This window comes from Myripristis murdjan, chromosome 17 (assembly GCF_902150065.1).
Source record: "Myripristis murdjan chromosome 17, fMyrMur1.1, whole genome shotgun sequence".
NCBI lineage: Eukaryota > Metazoa > Chordata > Actinopteri > Holocentriformes > Holocentridae > Myripristis > Myripristis murdjan.
The window spans coordinates 22,495,131-22,519,231 of record NC_043996.1 but is presented as its reverse complement, the minus strand read 5'-3'; positions in this window follow the sequence as shown (position 1 = coordinate 22,519,231).

The window sequence follows — 24,101 nt, the reverse complement described above, 5'->3', positions numbered from 1 at the left end:
AAAGCGGCCAGAATGTGTATCTAAGTGCATTCGAAGATTGAAACAATCCAAAAAGGAAATTTATCACTCAGCTGAAATTTCTAGGCTCTTAAGGCTTTAGTTTTATAAACATTGCGTGCTGGATGTTTTTCAATTCAGACCAATGCCATTTCAGCTGAGGCATCTGCAACTTTCAGGATATTTCCTGCATATCTCCCAGGGCAAATCATGTGCGTCTGCTAAATCCTCTGTTATGTTGCACTGATAATTGCCCTCTTTGCTCTCAGACAAGCCGACCGCAGTCCTATCCAAATGCACTGGAAATAAAATGGTACATATTTACACTGTTTGACCCTAAAATAGGCCTTAATTGCTGTCCGCAGTTGCATTAGTATTCACGCTGATTAACCGCATGAAATATAATCATGACATGTCTTGGACAAAACTTGGACCGCAGTATCTCTCGATCTGGACTCATCATTATTACGGCCGGGTTGAGAATAAGACTTTTCTATTTGGCTATCCAATTTCCTGCTTGTGGCTCACCAGCTACGTACGACATGATGATGATAGGATTTTTAATGGTCTTCCACTGTCTTATAGCCTGCTGCCATGAATCATGTTCCCTGCAGTGGTTTCCCTGGACAGCGAGGTGTCATTTCATAATAAATAACATGTGCAGCGGGTGGAAATGATAAGTAGACAGAGAGAATCATTATTTACTCTGCTGGGGAAAACATATACATATGGTAGTTAGATAAACTTCAAACAGGGGGTTAGACATCCTGAGACCAGAGGGTAGCTTGGCATGTCTCTTTAGACCAGAGAGGAAAGAGAAATTTGGCTGTGTTTAGAAAGGAGAAGTCCCTCCTGATAAGATATATTTGAGATGTCTAAACAGAGATAGAGGTATTTGTTGTGTTTTACTGCTTTAAATGAGGCAGTTACGGCGCAATCTTTTCAAAATCGCTGTTGCAGTTAAAATATTTATCATGGTAAATTTGCAGCCATCCACAGTTTCCCATATTTGTATTTTTTCCATATAGAGGGTTCAGCTGGATCTTTTGTAATGCACTGATATGTGCAGAGGAAAACATCAGTCAAAATAGTTGAACTGAGTCAATTTTTTCTTCTCTTTCACATTGCCAGGTGAGTCCGAAAGATGATGAAATCAATCAGCTCAGATATTCTCGGTGTAAGAAATAAATCACATGCAGTGATGTGACAAGGGATATGTTTTTATATAAAAATGAAAAATTTCAGCTTCACCACTGCCAACTTTTGAACCCAATAGTCAAAAAACAAAGTTCCTTACAAAAAAAAAAAAAACCTCTGTTGATTGCTCAGTTGAAAACAGCACAGTCCTGAAGGCATATGAAATCTCCAAAAATCCCCTAAAACCATACCTAATTTCTTAATTGCCTTATTTTTATTCCATTTAAAGAAGAAAATTATGGTGACTTGAGATATGCACACTGATGCATTTTGGCTACACCAAACATCATCATTAGAGCAGCTTTTAAATCCACTTAGAAATCTGATACATGATGAAAAATATGGATGCAAACTTTCTCACGTATTATGTATTTTTACATGTTTCGGTAAACACTAATTTTGTTCTCAGATTCAGATATTAAATTCAGTAATTCATATTACAATGTGTGCATACTAATAATGAAATGAAATGAAATGTAATAATATTCTGAAGGGAAACTGTGGCCAATTAGTATGGAAGTGGTTATTATTAATGGACACAGTTAAATGTTGGCACAAAATTATTTTTTTTATAGCAGCCTTTAATGGTAGTGTATCTGGCATGAAGGATTCAGTATTCACTTCCAACCAACAGAGGGTAAAAATCACAGAATTTCACTTCTCAAATGAGCTTTCTTGAACTCTGAAAAGTGCATCAGTGTTCACTTGTGACGCCGCGTCGATATAAAAGCTCCACTGAGAGCAAATTAGAAAAGATAGCAATGGTTACCGACGACAGCAACCAAAATGATTTCTGGAGGACGCAGACACTTTTCCTCGTTCAGATGCGGCTTGTTTCCACAGCTCGTTTGAGGTTAAAATCTTAAGCAAGAGGCGATTCCGCAGACTCAGTCATCCATTCAGCGTCAGGGATTCAAGTCCAGGTTGAACATCTTGATTGTATCACAGCTTAAATTTTGGTGTGGTGGTTTCTACTGGGCGTTCATCATGTTGACAAGTATTGACTGTTGTTGCACCGCGGTGTTATTGTGTTTATTCATAAAGTGAGCGGTATTCCCCTCAAAAAAAAAAAAAAAAAAAAGAAAAAAAAGAAAAAAGAAAGAAAGGGGGGGGTTGAAAATGTTTTCCTCTCTGGAAAGAAATTCACCCTCCAGAGTCAGACGGCATGCAGAGAAATAAACAAACAATTAATTGCTAAAGCAAATACACAAACAAGTTGATGGACAGGCCTCACACACTCCCTGTTTAGCTGTTTGTTCAGTGTTTTCGCTTTAGGTCATCCTTTACCTCCTACTGCACCACCTTAGCCTGTGTAACTCATGCCTGCCTTGCCACTGGCTTGAGGTCCTCCGTGGCACTCCACCCTCATGGGGCCGGCAGCCTACATGTGTGGCACCCGTCAAGCTTACACCAACAGATAGCATCATTGCAATTCTGACGGCAGCGCAGACAGTGAGTGATGATTTCCCCTTCGTTGGAGTCTGTGCAACATTTGGCCCAGAGGGAATGGGAGCGCTTGACACACAGAAAAGGGAGTTCCCTAATGTTTTCTTCAAGGGGTCAAAACCCCACCGCTGTGCTGTGTGTTCGTCTGGAGTCGTACCTTTGACACCAAAACAAGAACATCCCCTGGTGATATTTGGGCTTTCGGTGACTCCCAGACATGGAAAGATGATGGAGAGGGCGAACATCACACCGTACATGTGGGAAACCTGCGGAGCTGCCATAGTAACTTGATAAACATCATGCCTGCCGTTAGACTGGACAAAGCAAATAAAGTGAGTCACTCATTCTCATTTTTCATCCCTCTATCCGTCCTGCATCAGCAGCATGTACACTAAATAAAACATGTGGGCCAAAAAGCAGTGGGTGGGTTGGTGCTTCAGTTTCAACCTTGGCTTTGCCCTCGTAAAAATTGGTGGGGGAAAATGTGAGCTGAGGATGGTCACGCCCAGTCAGCGTCAGGTGAGTCATTTTATGTGGCAGTTCAGGTTGCAGTCGGTCCAAACCGCCTGGCTCTTCTTGTGGCCAGAACAGGTCAAATGTTACTTAGGGAGAGACGGGGAAAAAACTGTGTAGACTTAATTCATCCTGGTCCGTGACAGGTGTGTTTTTTGTTTTTGTTTTAGTTTACCTAAAAGCCTCTTCACTGGACAGGAGGCCGGTGCTCGGTGACACTGCCAAATGACTACATTTGTCACTTTGAGGATTTCAAGGCCTCGCTACCTTATGATTCAACCTGCTGACAGCTTATTTTGAGAGAAAATGAGGTAGATATGCTGAGTCCAAACTGTGTCCAATTATTCTTCTCCTGCTAGCCTGAATACATACGTCCTGGTGAACTACAGGGAAATGAGTATAAAATGATGCACCAACATGCACATATTTTCTATTTGATGTCGTGGTGCAGCCATAACACAACAGCATCTTGGCTTTGAATATTTCACTCAGTCTAAGTGTGATTTAGCTTCAATGAAGTGTTGCAGCCTGAAGATGCAGAATATGTTTGTGACACTCATACAATACAAAAAAAAACCCCAAAAACTTTAAAACCACTTAAAGGGAAAATTTAAGGGAAAATGAGAGTTGAAGGAGTGCAACAGCAAGGACATCAAAAATGAGAAAAATTATAAGGGGGCATTAAGACAAATGACAAAAATCTGTAATAAGTTTACAATTTTAATAAACATGGTCATGTAAGTAATTACTGAAAAAACAATAAAATAAAATAAAAATCTCTTCTGCACAATTAGATTTAGGTAGAAAAGTAAAGCTTCAGTTTGTGATTTTCCCACAACTATTAGAGCAGAAACCATGTAATATCTCAATGAACAGTGGATCCAATTAGACAGGAATTTTCATGCAGATTATCAAGTGCTGCTGCTTGAAACCAGAGGACGCCCGGCCGAGAAGAAACGGGCAGGGGAGGGCTTACGAGAGGGGGAATTTCCAACCATGTGTTTTTATTTTAAGAGAAATTTATAAAACTCTTTGTTTTAGAATCCAGGGGTTGACCTGTGCAATACCACCCCCCTCCACCCCCTCTCACCCTCTCCAATCTTGTTTAAGCCTTTAATCAAACGGACATCTGGATTGCATTGAGCGCTGCAGAGAGAGGGGCCTGATTGCTGTTAAGCAGACCACGCGATGATGTCACTTTTCATTAATAACGATGCAGCCCATAGCAGTCACATTCATCTTCCTGTCGAAAGATACGGAGACCACAGGCCGAGGACATGACAGTGACCGTGACAGTGAGACGACGAGACGACACTGCGCCACGGCCTCTCAGTCACGCTCATTCCAGGAACACCAAAAATTAAAACCTGAAAGGGCTACTGGAGCAAGACAATACCCACATTATCACTAAAAGGATACACACCGATAAAATAATAAACATCTGAGCTTGCAAGTCACATGACAGTTAACCAGCAGCTCTGTTACTGTGGACTGATGATCCTTAAAAGAGGAGCCTGGGAGGTAAGAGCCTGGCGGTAACAGTATTGTATATACAGCGGCGTCCAGAAGTCAGAGTCCACTACCAGGATTTATTTTGCACCATTTATCAAAAACGAATGCACTCTTTTTTTTTTTTTAGCCATATGAGTCTAAAACCAACATTTGTCACAAAAATAAGTCGTAAAAATGTGTCTAAGTATTGACATAAAAGCAAACTGCATTTCACTCAAAGTGCTTGACAGTGTTTGCGTCACATTTACCCATTCACCCACACTGATGGCAGAGGCTGACATACAAGGTGCCAAGCTGCCCATCAGGAGCCACTAAAGGTTCAGTGTCTTGCTCAAGGACACTCCGACACGCTCTCTGGAGGAGCTAGGGATCGAACCAGACACCACCCGATTACAATACAAGCCCTCTGCCCCTTTTGCGCATCCGTTTTGCAATACTGGAGATTCAGTATTATTCCAGCATTCCTCCTTTAGAGCAGAGAGTGTCTAGTGATGCTCAGATAGGTTCAAATGACTTTTCTTCCTAAAGATTTCAGAAAGGCCTTGCATAGCTTTAATGCATGTTTAGAGTCACTGTCCTGCAGAAAAATTCATCCTCTACCACACAATTTTAAGCCAGAAGAGACTGCATGCCTCTGCAGAAGAAATTACCACTTCTCTTTGGTCAATGTGTCGCTGGTCATGTGCAAATCAACTGAGTAAAGATATCATATTGTTTCTCGGTTAATGATGAAGACAAATGGTTCTTGGTAGTGGACTCTGATGTTTGGACCTCCCTGTATATTTGTGTTAATTAAAGTGGAGAATTGCTCTGAAACTCGCCTTACCTTCATGATCCGTTCTGGTCATCATATGAGTTTCATGGTTGAGTCTTATATTTGTTATGTATTTCTTACATCGATGTGTCTTTTATTTCAAACCAAATATTGCACATTTGACAACATGCTATGTCATCAGGTAAATATTTATTGTTTTGAAATGATAATCTGCAAAGCTCTTGTGGCAGCATTTCCAAAACTTGTGAGCATAAGTGATAACATGCACTGGAGTAGGAGGACGAGGAGATAATGGGGATAATTTAACTTTTCTAAAACAGTGTTTACTAATGCCTTACTAACAGAAGGAATAAAAGTATCACAATGGAATCCAATTTAAAAACAAGGTAAAATAAAAACTAAAAAATATGAACAATGAACAACATGATGCAAAACAAACAGTATAAGAGATTTTCCTCGTGACCTGAATTAACATTAAAACACTTGCAGTAACTGGATAACAGAAATACTCAGTTAGAACAGGGATGATAGAACAGCTCTGAACAAAATCTTACATGAAAGTCTGTTAAAATGTGTTTTGTGACAAAATTTAAAACAACACCTGGCACCGCTAAAAGTGCAGGTACTCCCCGTGAGCACAATGGCGGCTCTCACTCGAGACGTAACTTTGTCACTGTGAGCAACATTGCAGCTTGGGAGGAGAAATTCATATTTGTGTGTGCACACAATCAAAGGAGCAACCAAAGTTCACTCCACACACACACACACACACACACACACAGTTGCGCTGTGAGCTCTCCAAGCCTTTTCTGCGCTCAGGTTTCATTTAGTTCTGACAGTCGGGGGCGGGCTGACTGCTGGGTCATTGTGTCCATAAATTTCATCTGTTACTGTAAAGTCTCCGCCCTTTTCCAAAGCTGTGTTATGACTGGCTTTTACCCTGTGCAACAACGTCAACAAAGATTAAAAAGAAGATGACGAAGAAGACAGGGGTTGAAACAGGCATGTTTTTTCATTTACATTTTTTTTTTTTTTTTCAGTGTAAGAGTAAAGGAGCGCTACCAGGTTTTCTGCCTCAGAGGGAAACAAACAGCCAATCACATCGCTTGGTTGAAGTGTTTCATCACTTCCCGCGTGGATGGGAATTTTTCTCAGAGTAACAGGTGTTTGGAGCAGCAAAGCTTCCATGAGCTAGGTGTAGGCGGAATGAATCTCTATTGCATGGAGAGTGGAAAACGGAAATTCATTTATATGAGAAAGTAGCGGATTATAATTTTAACCTTTGTAGTTTCACAGTAACTTCTGCAATGTGATGGACAGATACTGGAATTGACCCCTTAATAGTTTTTTTCTACCAGCCTGCAGTGGTCTTTGGGTCTTGCCTTGAGTAAGACTGAGTACACAGATAAATAAATAAATTGCTTTGGTTGGTCGTGGAATTTATGGAAAATCATGACATCTTGAGACTGCCTTTGTATGTGCAACATTAGTTCTGTGCAGCCTTTAGTTGCATTGAAGTTCAATGGGAAAACCATCAAATAAAAGTAATATGTTTGGTTTGCAGCATCATCTGGAGTGTCAAGACTGAGTTTGATGACACACTAAAGTGACTGTATTGTGACTGTATATTTATTTACAGTTTCAGTAAATACTGGTGTAAGTGTTGATGTACATGTAATTTTGGGGTAATTTTAAAGAAATTTACTCGCTAATTACCACCTATATACAATGAAATCCGCAGATTGCTAAAATTAAATATCACCGTAATTTCTATCCCATCGCTGCAGCCTGTTCTCATTAATGGACCAAGAAATCGACACAACTAAAAGTAAAAAAATAAATATATATAGTTAATAAACTACTCAGTCTACAAGTTACTTTGTATGATGCATGTGAGCCAATGCAGAATAATGAAAATATGTAGGGAAAAAAAAAAAAAAACAGGTTAAACAGTTTGAAACACAAGCTAATAACATCAAAGATGAGCATACCATATGAAAAATTAACATAACTATCTAGCTGGCAACATTTTTACCTGGGCAACTTAGGAAATGTTATGTGCCTCTTAAAAAGCAGGGAGCTGCAGATTTCTCAGGATTCATGGCAAGAACTTCCTTATGTAATTGTTGTCTTTTTTAAAATATTGATAAAAACAGTGTGGCCAGAAATGTGTGCTAATATAGCTGCAGCTTGTGGGTTTTTGGTCTGCAGGGTTTTCAAGAGACAGGTGCTTCTTTGTCTTTTACTACACGGCTGGCAGTTTGGCATCTGTAGTGATACGATGCTTCTCCAAATCATCTGACTTCTTCTTCAAGGTCCAAGTCCAAGGACATTTCTTTCTGCAACAGTGTGTAAGGCCAAAAAAATAAAACAAGAGCGTGAAGGCCTGTCAAAGTAGTCACTGTAGCTGGTGCAGCCATCATATTCTGCAGCTCATAATGTTGGCATGTGGCCAGCCTAAACAATCAGTTCAAGCACTCCTGCAAAACACACTACCTCTGTCCTAAACAAGGACTGCAGGGTTTCACTGAACGAACAACAGGGGGTGAATGAACACTATTTTACTGACTCTCTGTAATTACCAAAGTATCACCACTGGGGGAAAAAATGAATTATATTTGGACCACACTGCATCTAAATATCCATAATCTGTTTAGTGTTAATCACCCTTCATCTTTCCATACTGTACATGCATCAAATGCAATTTAATGGTATTGTTTAACAGCTGGCAGTTAAGTCTTTATTTAAAAGGTAAATGACATCAAAGTGGGTGCTGAAACTCCATTTGTTCATCACCTATACACTGTTACATGATGTGATTAGGCCCTCTCTCCTTTCCTCAAGCTTTGGTAGCAATTTATTTGGATAGTTCATTGTTAATGCAAACAAAATGTCACCCTCTGCACAGCACTGTCTGTAACCTTAGCCCTGCCCCGAGCCCAAACTTACCCCCAACTGTAACGTGACCCTAAACCTGACTCCTTTTCTAATCTAATCCCAGCACTAAGATTAATATTAACCCAGACACTGAGGATCTACAGAGTACCTTTCATGTTAATGTATCACCTGCAACTCATTTTAGTGACACATTATAGTAATTTGGTAGTAAGTTAAGCAAAACCATGGAACTCTCCAAAAATACAGTGAAACCCAAGTGTTGTCTGAACCGGCCATTTATCGAAGGTGGACTTCAGCAACCGGCTGCAAAACACTTTGCTTTGCCAGGATTGATTGCTGCTTGGTATATTGGTATGTTACATGTCTACTATAATGTCCATGTTGTTCATGTCAAACAGAAATATAGGTGGGCAACTCACTGCCAACATTTAACTTATTAGATCAACCAGATCCACAATTATTTTTTTTATTTAAGACTCTAAAATCGACAGTATCCCTAACCCTAACCCAATTTAATCCATTTTAGGTAAAGGAGAAATTGTTCGCTTTTTAATTATGTTCATCTTGAGTTCATTGTGTTAGTATGATATAACTGATCATTTTTATTTCTATTACCATGGAGTTCCAACTCGGGTGCATTTGCAGCCATGTGTTGACAACTTTCTAGTTTATGATACCAAGTGGGAGATATTTAACCTTGCAAGTGGTCAACTCGTCAGACTTGTCTGGCATGTCCGGCTACGAGAGTCTACAAAAAGTTGACACGTCCTACGTGTAATTACTGCTGGGAGGCTAATGTTGGCCAATGAGGGGTGGGTGAATTACAGCCGAGAATCAGTGGTTCAAAAAAACAATATCATTCCTTTCTTTGCTTCATAAGCTGAGATTTTTTTTTGTTTGTTTGTTTGTTTGTTTTGTTTTGTTTTGTTTTTTGTAGTGTCAGTAGTTAACTACACCAACAGAGGCAAAATAAAGTTATGCAACTACTTGACTCACTGTGCAAATATAACTTTCATTGAAATACCGGCAAGCTGCTGCAAAATGCTGTCAAACTACTAATCTTATGGTGAAACCACAGCCAGCTCTGGCCACACTGCCTCAGTGGAGTTCAACATGGAAAGACGGTGATATTTCAAATCAGCACATACACAGAATGGACAGCTAGTGCACCGTGAGGAGATATTTTGTGGGTTTGTTTAGTTCAAATGTCTAGCTGTCTTTCTCCAGAATAGCTGACTCCATCTTTAAAGGTGACATAACACACTTTCTGGCAGCTATGATGGAGGTCCTGGGCTCTGCTGATGGTGTTTCTTAAAATACAATTCTGCCGTTTGAACAGCATTCAAGATGTGGTTCATTTCTGCCAGGACCATGGACCAGGATCATGCAGGGGTTTTTTTTTTTTTTTTTTTGGAGGAAGCTGGGAGTGTGTGGTGTGCTGGAAAAAATACCTGAGTTTTAGTTTTGAATTGTAATGTCCTGTAATGTCAATGTGTTGGTGTTAGAAGGGATGAAAAGGATGTTTGTTTGTTGTTTGATTGTTGTTAATATGTGAAATACGCAGACAAGCTCTGAAAATGTTAAGGATGCTGCATGTTGTCAGTGTTATGAGCAATAATAGCACAATTGCAATAACAATACAATTGTACTGTTTATCTGTTTATATATACACATAACTCAAATGGGTATTGCGCATTGTTTAAATGCAACCATATGTGGTATTGTCTTTCAGTTAGTCTGGATTTAACTGTGGAGTTAATTGAAAACAGCAGGGGCGCTCATGTTGGGTGCTTTGTAATTTTGACATCACTCGATGTTAATAACAAAGGAAGCAGTTAATCTTCACTAAATTAAATATTTCAAATGTTTTGTGTTAAACAGTTCATGAAATTTTGTAGTTTTTGTAGTTAATAATGATGGAATAAACTTTGGTTGTTGCAGTGTCGGGTCACCAAATCCAAACACAGAACATGTGTTAATGCTCTTTTTAACTGATGTAATGCAAGGCCACTGAGGTATTTAAACACGTCTGATAACTCAACAGTGCAGTGCACCTCTTCAGCATAATTTGTAGAACGGCAAATTTTACATGCAAAGTTAATGGAAGTGTCACTGAAAAAAGCCAAGTACATTTGGACCCTTTTCTAAGCAATATAAGGCATTCCATCGTCATCTGCTTTTGATAGTTACTCAGTTCTGTTTTCAGTCTAAATGATGCCATGCCATTTTCCTCTATCTGTTGTGTGCCTTGAAAATTATGCACAACCACACTTAACTAGATTACATTATTTCAAAAAATGTGAATTTGCAGCTGTGACTTTTCCTTTTAACTTTGACATAAAACACGCCATAAAATATGGGGGGGGAAAAAGACTTGGACATAAAACATGAAAAAAGCCAAAACACTTTGAACTTTCTGCTTTTGCAGATTTAATTTCTGAGCTCATGGCTCAAACATAATATTATAATCAAATGTAATGACAAAACATTGACTGGATGATATGTACCAGCTTGTTAATTAAGAAAAAAAAAGTGCGTTCCTGTTGTATTCCCATTTCAATACTGGCAGAATAACCATTTAAATGGCTGACATCTTTCTGAATCCAATTCTTAGAGGACAGAGATATTTTAGCTCTTGACTTCTAAGGGTTCCTCACAGCACTGGGGTATAGAGCATGTGGAGTTTATCCACTGCAACAACTGTCCTTCTTGGAAGTTTGGGCCAACATTAATGAGGGAATGGTTTTAGAGTAAAGTGTTTTGCTGATTATGCTGCTTATCCAAATGAGGAGTGGGACCTTTCAAAAGAGGAAGCCATTTATCTGTGCAGGGACAGCAGTGCTGGTCTGGAGAGCCTCACTGTGCTACTCTTATCACCAAAAACTTGAGGAGAATCACTGCGTAATGGCACCCATTTGATCTCTATGGGGCGGTGGACTGTCTACTGTCAACTACTGACCCGATTGGCTTTTTATATCCACGCACATGTACTTGTCTGGAGAGAATTTCACTGTTCCACCAATGAGATAAATTGGACAATTACTATTTTGCAACTCGCACACATGGTCCTAAGTGTGAAAACCACAGCAAATTCAGCTCGGAGGAGTCACTTGGCCAGCAGTGGGGAAGTTGTCAATAACAGCGTGAAAGGTTTCACCCCACAACCAGCAGAGAATACTTCCATGAAATACCTTCCAGACTCGAAATAAATAACCCACATGCTCGATCTATCCCCAAGCAACAGCATGCTCTGATCATACACAGGCATTCTGTCAGTGTAGAAATCTGTCAGTGTGAAAATGTGCCTCTAAAAAAAAGATGAAAGACTGCATCTGGACCGGCAGGGTGGCCTTCAGCAGGTCTGTTGCACCATTGCGTGCTATCTGCTTCATCTTCTGAAACCTCAAGGTAAAGAAGATGAACAAAAACACATGTGACCTGGGAGTGATTTCACACTGCAGAGCTGGGTCAGGTCATTCCCCGTCTTCCTTTGTTTCAGGATGGCTCTTTGAACCCAGGGGCCAGAAGCCTGCTAACTCCATCACAAACACAACATGAATCTTTGAAGTGATTCTGGTATGTGGCCAGAATATTTCAATTGCTAATACACTTTGACAGAGATTTAATCTGTCAGCAGATATTACTGTAACTCAAAATAACAAGTTTGAATGGAACCAAAACAAATTCCATTGTCTTTTTTGTTCTTTAATATTTTATTTCCAAACAGGACTATTTTCAGCAACATCCTCTTGGATATGTAATCCAGGCATGGTTGTTTGGAATGTAGTCATAAAAAAGACTGAAAATAGAGGTTTCATTTTACAAAACTGCAGTTTACAAATACCACAAAGCTGCCTTACAATTCACTTCTATTCAATTCATTACTATTGTCAACAAAAATCTATTTATATACATTTTATATTGGAATACAGCAGTGTCTCTTATCATTTGATTTTGACTTTCAAATGACAATAAGGGGTCAATTTCATCACCTATACATACATTTTAAAGGATAATTCCAGTATTTTTCAACCTTGACCCTATTTTTGGGTCCAAATGACTGATGGGGGCAAAAATTTTGGAAACTAGTGCCGTATTGAGCAACAACGCTTCAGCCGAAAGCCACAAAATGGGCTGCGATGTAATAAAACATTGCAATTGCACCCATCAAATTACATCCACTAAAAGCGCTTGTTTTTGCCACTGACCGACTCAGATTGCTATCATAAGTCTCTGACAATATTTTGGGAAGGATTCCTACAGAAATTGTCATGTGTCTAACCCGAAACAAGTGTCACTCAAGGACAGGTCTGAAATCTTGTGAGGTGAAATGTTGCACGAAGACAACAGTGGAAATGTGAGAACTGTTGGACATCGAGGGAATTCTGGCCGGGAAGAGCTTGTTCTGTTGGAGCACAGACAGTATTGCTTATTGCGATCCAAAACATTAAAAAAATAAATAAATATAACAATGGTTTGTGTTTGCACTTTTCCAAACTGCAGCAACAAAATGGGCATACTTAGCGCAGCTTTCATACACCACCTTTGTTGGACAGGGATACACTGAAGATGGGGCTACTTGTGCTACAAAATGGATCCAAACACTCCTGCCGGTACACTGCACCTTGCAGGCCACCGGATCTGCAATGACCAGGATCTGCAATGACGAGGATCTGCAATGACCAGGATTACAACTGTGAGCCAAACAGGAGAAGAAATCCTACACCAAAGCAGTTTTACCTGCAGAAAAATGCTGTTCCAAGAGCGGCGCGACCTGCTGCCGACAGAGTGGAGGTAAAGAAAACTGTCTAGCTCTGTAGGCATCTGGCTGCAAATACCCCATTTCCCTGTTTGATTACTCTACAGCCCCTTCTGCATCTGCCGACTGGAGCATTCTTGCTCAGTGCTGGACCAATCCCAAAATATGTTGTCCCTATCAGTCATTTGAAAGTAGGAAAACAGGGCCTTGGTTGAAAAATACAGTAAATATCCTTTAAGCTGGTTGTTGTTTACTAAATGAAACTACTAGTGTGGTGCAGCTTTACAACTTCCACTTGTCTAGTGTTATGTATCTACAGCTATTTTGTTACTTCATTAACTTTGACCTTGATGTAGCAGAATTAGACTATAGTGATTCCTATCATTCAAGACCATATTAGTGTGACACTGCATTGCATTGCACGAATAACATTAACAAAAAGCACAAAATCTATTTATCTATATATGTACATATACACACAAAACATAGCAATACATACCTTTAACAATGACATTAAGGTAACTGTAGCTGAATGAAACATTAGTTAACCACCATAAAAAAAATTATTCTGGAAGTTGTGAACCCTGTGATCCTGCAGTGGCAAGAGACTAAATTGAAGTGCTGGGTCTGCATACCAAGGGGGAAGGAAGATCAGGTCCTACTCTGCCTCTGATTGGCTAAACCTAACCTTGCCCCAACCCTAGCCCCAACCTTAACCAACCTAACCATCAGAGGCAGAGAAGGGCAGGTATGTGAGCCCAGCCAGTCAGTGTAGTCTCTCCCTGCTGTCAATTTCAAATGAATAAACACAAGCCACTATTTTTTAGCTCTCACCTCAGCGAGTCAGCGACTTGCTTGATTTGGAAGTTGACCTGGTGCGATAGCCACAGTTCTTTGCAATGGCAATGATATGCATGAAAATGGATGTTGCTCCAGCCATCCATTTATGTTGACTTGAATGGCAAAGTCACTACTCCATTCAATTTCTGTGAGCCTCTCTCTGCATAAAAAGGACTTAAGATTCATAGAGTTCAACAGTGTTTTTGTGTGAAAAAGCGTCTTGTATTTTCTGGCAGAACACGTCCCCATTCACCGGTCAGCCTTCAGCAGGACGGAGGGTGGAGATGGATGGACTTGACCGAGATTTGCAGGGTTAGGCATCATGATTATTTGAGCATTTAGGATTCTGGGACCCTAAAACCCAGAAGTGCGACCAAAATCTTAAACACTAATAAAATAACACCCCTCACCACCCTCCACCCTCACACATGTTGTGAAGTTACAGAGCCCTTGGGTTTCCATGTACTTTAGGCAAAAGGCAGTCCAGTGTGAGACTGAATTGGCTCGCCCTTCTCGTATCAGGCAATGACAGCCCTATAACTTTTCATTACCTTTGCCCACTGTGAGTGATTCTGTTATCTTTGTCAAGCCCTTTCCTGGCTGGTTGGCATAAGGGAAGCATTTAGTTATTGGTTAATGACAAGCCTCCATTAAGAGGAAACAGCGCGGCCCTATTGTCAACAACGTCTTTGTCTTGACAACAGCGCTGATCATCCATGCCTGCAGTATAGCAGAATCTCATAGTCTGGGAAGTCTACATGGCCCTATGAGACATGACCAAAGAGCATGACTCAATAGTAATTCCTTTAGTCATTAATGGCCTTTACACAAAGTCTATCGTACATTGTTTTAATAGGGGAGCAGAGCTGACGCAAGGAGGGAGCAGTGTTCTGACTGCTCAAAAGGGAGGGGAGACCAAAACATTTCCATTGTCTCAAGTGCAAATGAAGTTGGCAATGAGAGGGGTGGCTTGGATTCTCCCTGGATGGTGTAATTTGTGAGTATTATATTGATAACCTCCATTCAACTTCGATTGTACAGTATGTTTATTGTCTGTACTTCTGTGTAATAAAAAATGATGCCATGTGTAACTAAGTGCTTAGAGGAATACGATTTCAGCCAAATGGTTAAGTGAATCACCAACTGTGTTGCATGTGTAGTGTACATTTGCGTGACTTGTTGTTTATTGACCACATTCAGCTTCGTGACTGTCTTCCATATTTGTGCCAAGTCTGAGGCCACATTCTTAAATCTTTCCAGTTTGCTGGTGGAGAAATTGGCTCGTTTTTCTCCCCTGGATTATTCTGGTCCATTTCACATCCACAGTATATTCTGAGTGATGTATATTATATAAATACTTACCCAATGGAAACAATATGTGACTACAAACTACCTTCGAAGTAGTTTGAATGTTACGTACATGCGGAGTAAACACTGTACTAACCTTATTTTTTCCTACCTACTTTCTTTTTGAAATGAAGAAAAAAGTTTGAAACCAAACAAATGTTTGAAATTGAAAAAAAGGTTTCTAGGAGAAGGGAGAAAAAAAAATCAGTTTCGGGTTTTTCTCCTGGCATTTAAAGTGCTGTTTTTTTCCTCAATTTAAATCACTTTTTTCATTCATTAGATTATATTATATACAATTTATAAAATTACACAGGATACAAAGGGGAATAAACAATCCAGTATGTTCCAAGACGGCATAATCATAGCTTCGGACTCGGTTATGCCAATATAAATAAAAATTCACTGCAGTACCAATGTCAATTATCTTTCAAATGACACTGAAAGAGAAATTCAACAATCTTTTAGGCCCCACTTTGGTGTGGGTGGGATGTAGAAGATACACTGCATGTTCAGGGTGCACTGTTTCAGGTGAATGACAAGTCAGTCACATTTATTCTCCAGTGAACAAGACAGCTGATTGTCTTGCTGACAAACATAAATCTTAACTTGATACTTTGCCAGCACAGTCTGTCATTATAAAGTTGCATGTTCCGAATTATCTATATCTACAATTATTTGTTGTTTTATGCACCCCCTTGTTAGGCAGTATCATTAACTTTACATAAACCCTATATGATTCAGGGATTCAGAGCTAGAGCTGGCACTTACATTAGAGCTACACAAAGGCTGAAGACGTGCGATGTGAAATTGCTGGAATTGCTATTAGATGGTGTTGTATTCCTTCTTTGCACTTAAATGTCATTGGTGGATTCAAAGTCTGGTGCTGACTCCTTCATAAGTTTTATGCATTAGGTATGGAGAGGCAAACTCAGTCAAATTTCAGTTTGTAAGAGATATCCATGTCAGTAAGTCCCTCTAATCTTACAGCAGTGCCAAGGATCAGGCTTAAAAAAAAAAAAAAAAAAAAGTGGTGTCTTCATAGTTAATGCCGTCTCTATCTTCTTTTGGAAGCCTCTGCTATTTCTCTCAGCCACTTGGAATTACTTTGCGCTCTCAAGGGATAAGTGTGGCCACAGCATGATTAATGCCAAATCTGAGATCTTTATTGTTAATGGTGCGTGATTTTTGGTGTTTTTCCTGTGACACTGGGAATTCAAGAACATCTCTATCTTATTTGTCAGCAAACACAAAAATGGGATTAAAAGTCAAAAAGCTGTTGAAATACACAACCAAAATGTTATGTCAAAGACTGCTCATCTCCCCTGTCTGTCAATTGTTTATTTCTGGAACCACATTTATCTGTCTCCATCTCTGAGGCTGAGAAATGTGTGCAGTTAGTGGCTCTGCCAAGGAACTTAGTGTGACATATCGAGTTTGTCAGCACACCAGTCCTATTCCAACATCAGGCAGCGTTACACGTATTGGAGCTGTGGGATTGTAGCTACATCAGCAGACGACTGTCGACAGCATCAGCATATTTCAGACGACAGTGTCTCTAAGAAGACTGGGAGGGAGTGTTCAGACAGCAATAATTAGAGTCCCATCTGAAGAGTGATCATCATTTCAGTGCCACTTTTATATACTTTCCCACAGCCTGTCCCCTACCCACTGGGACCCAGCTACAGATGCTATCTGCCGCCAAATGTTTACCTAAAATGGTAAAAGAAAAAAAACTCAACAAGAAAATGAAGTAATGAAGACCACACAAGAAAAAAAAAATTATCGGGCTAGCTGTGCACCACACTCACATTGTCATACGCCGACTCTTAGATGTGAGGCTGATTGCTGTTTGAAATGTCAGCTGATTGTTAGGGTGGTCTAGCTGCATACGAGACAATGATTAGATACCACACAAGTCCATATTATCTAAGAACTGATACAAGTGGAGCTAATCCAAACACTGACCCACCCTGTGATTGAATATAATTGCAGATGGCCTACCTTCTCCACGTCCCTTTCACTAAAGCAGAGTTTGTGTCAGTCCAGCTTGTATCGAAATAATAATCAAAACAAAAGAAGGTTGCAAAGGAGTTTTTTTGTTGTTGTTAGTCACACAGGCATTTCAATCTGGCTGTGTTTCCTCAGTGTGACTATGATTTAGAGGTAAGGTTGGGTTCAGCTCGAATCAAGAGGTCACATCCCTCTATATTTGTCAAGTTGATATACTGCTGGCAGCCTAATTGAAAGGCAGGAGGCTGTCGGGCTTGCGGCTCAAGCACTTTACAGAGTGTTGTTTTCTTTGGGCGCATGGTGAATCTTGAACTGCATATTTTTCTTTTTCCTGTATGGATTTCACATTTGCATGGAAAAATCTTTCTTGTGTGTTTGGATTTCCATTGTGTGGACAACATAAAGGGCTCTGGGATGGGATGTGGGAAAAGGGAGTGTGCAGTTTGCCTAAGTGCATGTTTTGATGTCTATTTGACAGCCTTGGTCAGTGGCTGATGTCAGTGGATACACAAACTCAATGGCTATCCCCTTTTTCTGCTCTTTTATCCACTGAGGGAAACCATTGAGAGACTGCTACTGCAGATATCCCACATTATAGAAGTGTGGCTCACTTCCAGTACATACAATGTCCAATCATTATACTAAGCCTCGAGAACTTTAAACAACCGAGAAATTAAACTTGCGGTTGCAATGATATAAAATTACTTTAAAGCTGATCAAGAATCTTTATGATATGGACTGTAACAGTCCTTGCCCTTTAATTTAAAAATAAGGGCTGATTTTCTTATTTCAGTGGTTCCTTAAACACTATTTTGAAAGGAAGTTTCTCAGTCGTATGATTTGTCCTGACAAATTGTGGTCACTAACCAACTGGGCAAACACTCAAAGTATAATTTTCACAGACTTTTTTTCTTTAACTGGGAATGGAAGTCTGCTCAAAATGCTCCTCGGAAATGTATCGGACTTTTCCCCAAATACTAATCACTTTGTGTAGTTTTCCCATTACTGCTTTAATTTAACATGTGAAGCACCAACACTGGATCCAACCTGGTTATTGGAATTTATTGAAAATGTACAAAATGTCCTCCTGTCATCCTTATTTAATGGCTCTAGCATGTGCTGGTTTGAAGAGATCCTGTGGAGGCTGAGACACATGTAAAAAAGAGAGCCATGTTGCATTAACTGAGCATGCATGAAAATACCTTGAGCCCCCCGTCACCTCATCAATGCCCACAACATGACCTAAGGTAAAGCATTTTACAAATGTAGGGTGTTGTCTCCATCTGAAACTTCCTAATAAATGGGCCCACTTAGCTCCCCCATTCTTTTCTAGGTTCCCCTACTTATTACTGCTTCCTGCTGCTTCCTTTGTTGTATAAATGTCTGGGTATGAAGTGTTTAATAAGTGTCAACATTTCCTCCCTAACAGGAAATAATAAATTCCAACTCACTGTTTGAGTAAACAAAATGTATTACGAGTCCTCAGCAGCTAATGAGAGAAAAGTGTGTTTGGCACATGTATGTAGGTATGATATGCCAGGTGCTGCTATTCTGTCACTGGGAGAATCTGGCACAAGACCACTTCTTGGCACAGACCAAGGGAGTCATAATTTCGCATGACACTTAGCAACTGAGTGTGATTTTTTTTTTTTTCTGGGTTATAATAGGAACTGACCTTGTGTTCATCTGTATGGAGTCACTGACTAAATATTGGAGCATGAGGTAAAGCAATGTCGAGCTTGAAGCAAACGTCATCAGTCCAATTGTTCCTGCACATGTCTGTGTCGTTGCGTCAAGGTCCAGGATTCCACACCATAACTCAGATATGCCAAGGTATCTGCGGCCAGCTCCGCAGGGCTGGGTCGAGGTGAAAGTCACCCCCGACAACATCAAAAATATGAGGGTGCTGGCATGTGGGATTGAAATACCTTTCACATCCCTGTGACTGATGTCACCTCCACCGGCTAAATAAAGCCATCCTGGATCATGTTACACATGCAAGTTATTTGACCGATTAAACTTCTGTCTACTGCTCACCTTACAAAAGTAAAAGGGTCTGCAGTGGACAATTAATTTTCAGTAGGGATACTGCAGCTGAGCAGCTTGTCACTACTGTGTTGCATGTGCCATGTACTGTACAAAATGTATTAACCTGAGAACCTTTCCAGCTTTGCATTTATTCTCAGGTCTTATTTCTGTATATACTGTTGTAATATTATCGCAGGATTAATGCATGTTTTTGTATATTGCACATGATGACCTTTTTTTTGTTTTTTTTGTTTTTTTTACAAATTTCAAATGCACGTTTTTCTATTTCTTATTTTCCTTTTCTCTTTCTTATAATTGCATTTGTATTTTTCTCTTGAGAATTTGAGCAACTGCAGCTGACCCAATTTCCCCATAGGGATCAGTAAAGTATTTCTAATTGTAATTCTGCCTCTGAAATAAAAAAAAAAAAGGGCATGAGCCACAAAAAATGAGCATATGCAAATCTCAGTTTTTGCAGACCCAAATAGAGACTAATAACACAAGCATTCACACACTTGATTTTTGGCGATGTGGCACATTATGGATCCCTGCTGGGAAATTTTCTCATCCTCGTTTTCACATGGAAGTTAGTGTGCCGAGTCAGGAGCAGAGCAGCCCCTGGATAGGGCTGGTAAGGATTAAGTGCCATCCTCAGCCACTCTTAAGCAGGGTGGGTCTTTGCCAAAAAGGCTTGAACCCAAGTTCTGCGGCTGAAGTACAGCTGTCTCCCGACTCACTACACCACCCGTCTCTCTACGGTAGCGGCAGCGGTGGTGGTATCACTACCAACATGGGGTGGAAAGTGAATCCCGGACCAAAGTGCAGAGGACAATAGAAAATCTGACATGGGAACGTCTCAACTGTCTGGTTCTCCAACACTGGACACCATGAGTCACAAGCAAGAGGGGATCCCCAGTTCCAGCCTGGGCGCTTCCGGTAAGTTAAGGGAACTGCTCCTCATCCTGTTTTTACTTCCTGTCCACTGGGCGTCCACTACCAGGGAACCCCACACTCCAAGGCAGAAAATGATGATCTTGTGTCAGGGCCTTAGATGATGCCTGCTGCAAAGAGAATTTCCATACGGTAAGCAGCCACTGGAAGCTCTTATCATTTGGAGCAGAGAGCCCATAGACCTTTGACCTTTTGACTCCACTATAGTAATTATTACACTCTGAGAGGCATTTATGGATTTTGGTGATGGGGGGAAATGGAATTAAAGGGTGTCATGAATCATTGAGAAAATCCATGAAAGTAGTTGGTGTGGCTCCTGGGTTATTCTTGCTAATTTGTATGTTCCCTTTCCTTTCAGCATAGCATTCATAATATTTATCACTATTTGCCACAGTTGTTTGACCTCAGTTGAAGCCAAGCCCTCCTCTTGAGAGCATAAAGTATAAAGGGAATTAGTGTCTTAATGCTGATTCTTCATAATAGAGAAGACAGCCCCCGAACATATTGTTTAGTTTTTTTGTGTTTTCTTAATGTCATATATCCGACTTATCTCCATTTGAGCTCTCTGCTCTAAGGAGTCATGAACCTACGATTTTACTCAGCTATTTGGAAAGTCTTCCATCCCTCTCATCTTCTCATCATCTATTTGCATTGGACTCCACTGCAGCAACTCCATAGCTTTTTGTAGATATTGGCCAAATAAAAACATAGCTTTCATCGTACCAGGGGGTCAGTTCAATGGTCAGGTCACAGGGTGGACACAAACATCCCACCCCTCAAACCTAATTCTCCTGCCGCTTCACTTCCAAGACCCGTACAGATCCCACACCCGGCAGACTCCCACAGTCCTGAAATGCATGCTGCTGGAGCACAAAAAGAGAACAAGAGGGAGGGAAGGAGAACGAAGAAAAGAAATTGCCAGATCAGCGGGGCTCTTATTTTTGTCGAGGTTGGCACTCTGTTTCCCAGGCTGGGCCCGCTCTGTGCTGCAAGAGGGCAGTTTCAGTGCCTGCTGGCTTCTTACAGGCTTAGGCCACTGGTGGCACCTGTCTCCTCTTCAGCGCCAGGCCGGGGAGACTGCCCTGCTAGCCTTGATCCCCACGATAATTATTTTCAAAGCAGCCTGGATTTATATCACTCTCCTGCAGGCGCCAGTGGCCCTACAGCTCCCCCAGGAAGCAGCTTTTCTGGCTTTTCCCTCTTGCTTGGTGGGCAGAGGTTGTCACCATGGAGTGAATGTGTGTTGGGCACCACAGAAGCATCTGGCCAGCTGGTTGGATTTGTTTCCAGAATCTGGTTGCTTCATTACATGTACATATTGTATCAACATTAGTTCCTCAGCAACTCAGCAAACCCATGCAGTCTCCAATTCAGAAATTTCAATATCTGCATTTACCAATTATACACTTGCATTCTCTGAAATATTTGTGGAAGATACTGCAATACAGATCACCTTTAAGACTGCAACAATAGCTCTGCTTACTGATCTGCCATCATGTCACTGAAAGCAAGTCTCATGAAAAATTGTCACACCGGCCAGGAAACCTCATAATTTGGCTGTAATAGAGATTAGTAGAATCGGTTCAACCATACAGAATTCATATTTTTCAAGGTTTCATGGTATTAAATGCATGTATTTTTGAGCATGAATATACAACACCGTGCATACATTGCAAATGTATATAAAATTCTCTACTATCCAGCACCAGACCCTATTATTCAACTGCATTAAACTGATGAAAACCTAACATCTTATCTCTGCATGTGAAAATGAATAACTTGCCACAACATAAATGCATTATGACAGTTATACAGGACTGACTGTGCAAAAGTTGTTGTTAAAGGCAATGTTTTTCCAATTCTAACAACCATGTCTAATGCATGAATGACTTTAGATTGCAGGCCTGGTAGCAAGCAGGGTATTTATAGAATTACTCGCAGATTAGCTCTGAAAGGGAAACACAACACTGAAGGAAAATCTTACCGGTTGTGAAAGTCCACATCACTTCCTTTATGTTCACTTTGTTAAAACAAGGCAAACATTGGAAAATTACTTGATTTATTAAAGCGCTGAGATAAGGATAGTTTAGAAATATCCAGAATAAATGGGTAAATCAGTGAAAGAGATTTGCATCGTGTCCTCTTTACATCGATGTGCCTATAGGATATCCAAGCAGTTTCCATTTTCTTGGCAGGTGCCCAGATTCCTCACAAGCTGACACTACGTCCAGAATGTGAAGTACCCATGCATACCCATTTTTAACTAGGTGAAATATTATGGTTCAGCAGACCGTAAAACACACAGGAACTTGAACTGTGATCTTTCCATACAGTAGCCCATTCTCCTCTGTCTTTGTTTGAACCAGAAGTCAGTCTGGATCATTAATTTTACTGGCTCCCCAAGGCGCAACGCATTCTTTGATGTTTTCTGATACACTGCACTTAACATTCCACATGAACTTCTTGTCACTCTTTGGGTTGAAGAGATTGACCAATAAGTTATATCCCGCGTAACTTGCACTTATCTAAACACTGGGGAAAGTAAGGAAAAAGCATGCATTCTTGGCCCCGTGCCATCTCGCAGTGCACTGCTGAGATAAGGTCTGCATTTGATGATGTTCAGAATGAGGCCAACTCACCGGGGTCAGAGTACTCTTGACTTGGGCTCCACACAAGCAACCGCACCTACTGGATATAATAGGCCGGCTGACACAGGTTCAGGTCTATGGAACTAGGAATTCCTTCCTTCTCCTCATTGATTCCACCTAAATCTAATGTGATAAATGCAGGAGATTTACAATATCTTTGTCCCAGTTGCATAATCGCTCATCAATAGTGGAGCTAAGGGGTGGCAAAGGTTGGCAACTGTCCCCCTTAAAAAAAGGCCTCACCACCCCAGCTGCCACCTCAGTCTTAGTCAATCTAAAGTCCCGGTTTGGACACACAGCATTGTGGCCTTTCTATAGAGAGGTCCTCTTATAAATCTGACTCTTTCTTTGAGGGGATTTCTTGTGAGGAGCTGTGGGTAATTATTATTATTGTGCCTCCAATGTAAGTAAATTAAACAAATTTACATTAAGGCTGCCAATACCTAACACCCCCCTAAGCCACCCTGCCAAAACTCCCCTTTGTCATCCTGTGTAGTAATTTCTAGATCTGACACTGTCCGTCTTATCAATACCCTCTATAAACCCCATATATGTCACATCAGTTTAGAATATATAAAAGGACAAAGCATGATAGCATGTTTCATGATGCCTTGTAAGTGAGAATAGAGGAAAGTAATAAATCAATTATAGTTTCAGTGATGGTCTACTATAATTCTGTCAAATTAATAACTTGGCTGGTACATGGATTGCTGTTGTAACATGACTATGAAACGTTCCTTGGGAATGACACAGCCATTTCTTCATTAAAAGTACGTCTTACTTCTTTGTACTCATTCCCCTCAGTCGCTGCTATGAATTGTTTACATTTCCCAGTTTTGCAGGTCCATGCAGACGTGTTTGTCTCCAATTGACCAACTGGCAGGCGTGCTATCGCTCCTTAGTGCCTACAGGTAAAAAGCCTTAAAGTTATTCACTCTGCATCCCAAAGGAATCCTAGAAAAAACAAACCACCATGTTTGACCTTTGGAGAGACTCTTGTAGCAACAGGCTCCTCTTACAACTCATATCAGCTTCCATTGAAGTACAAACAAAGGCTCAGTAATAGTAACCAAATAGACAAGCTGAGCAGAGCTCTAACATAGGCAATGAAACATTGTGAACACAAAGTTTAACTACTGGATCTTATTCTAAATGAATATAATAAATAAATCTTTTTTTG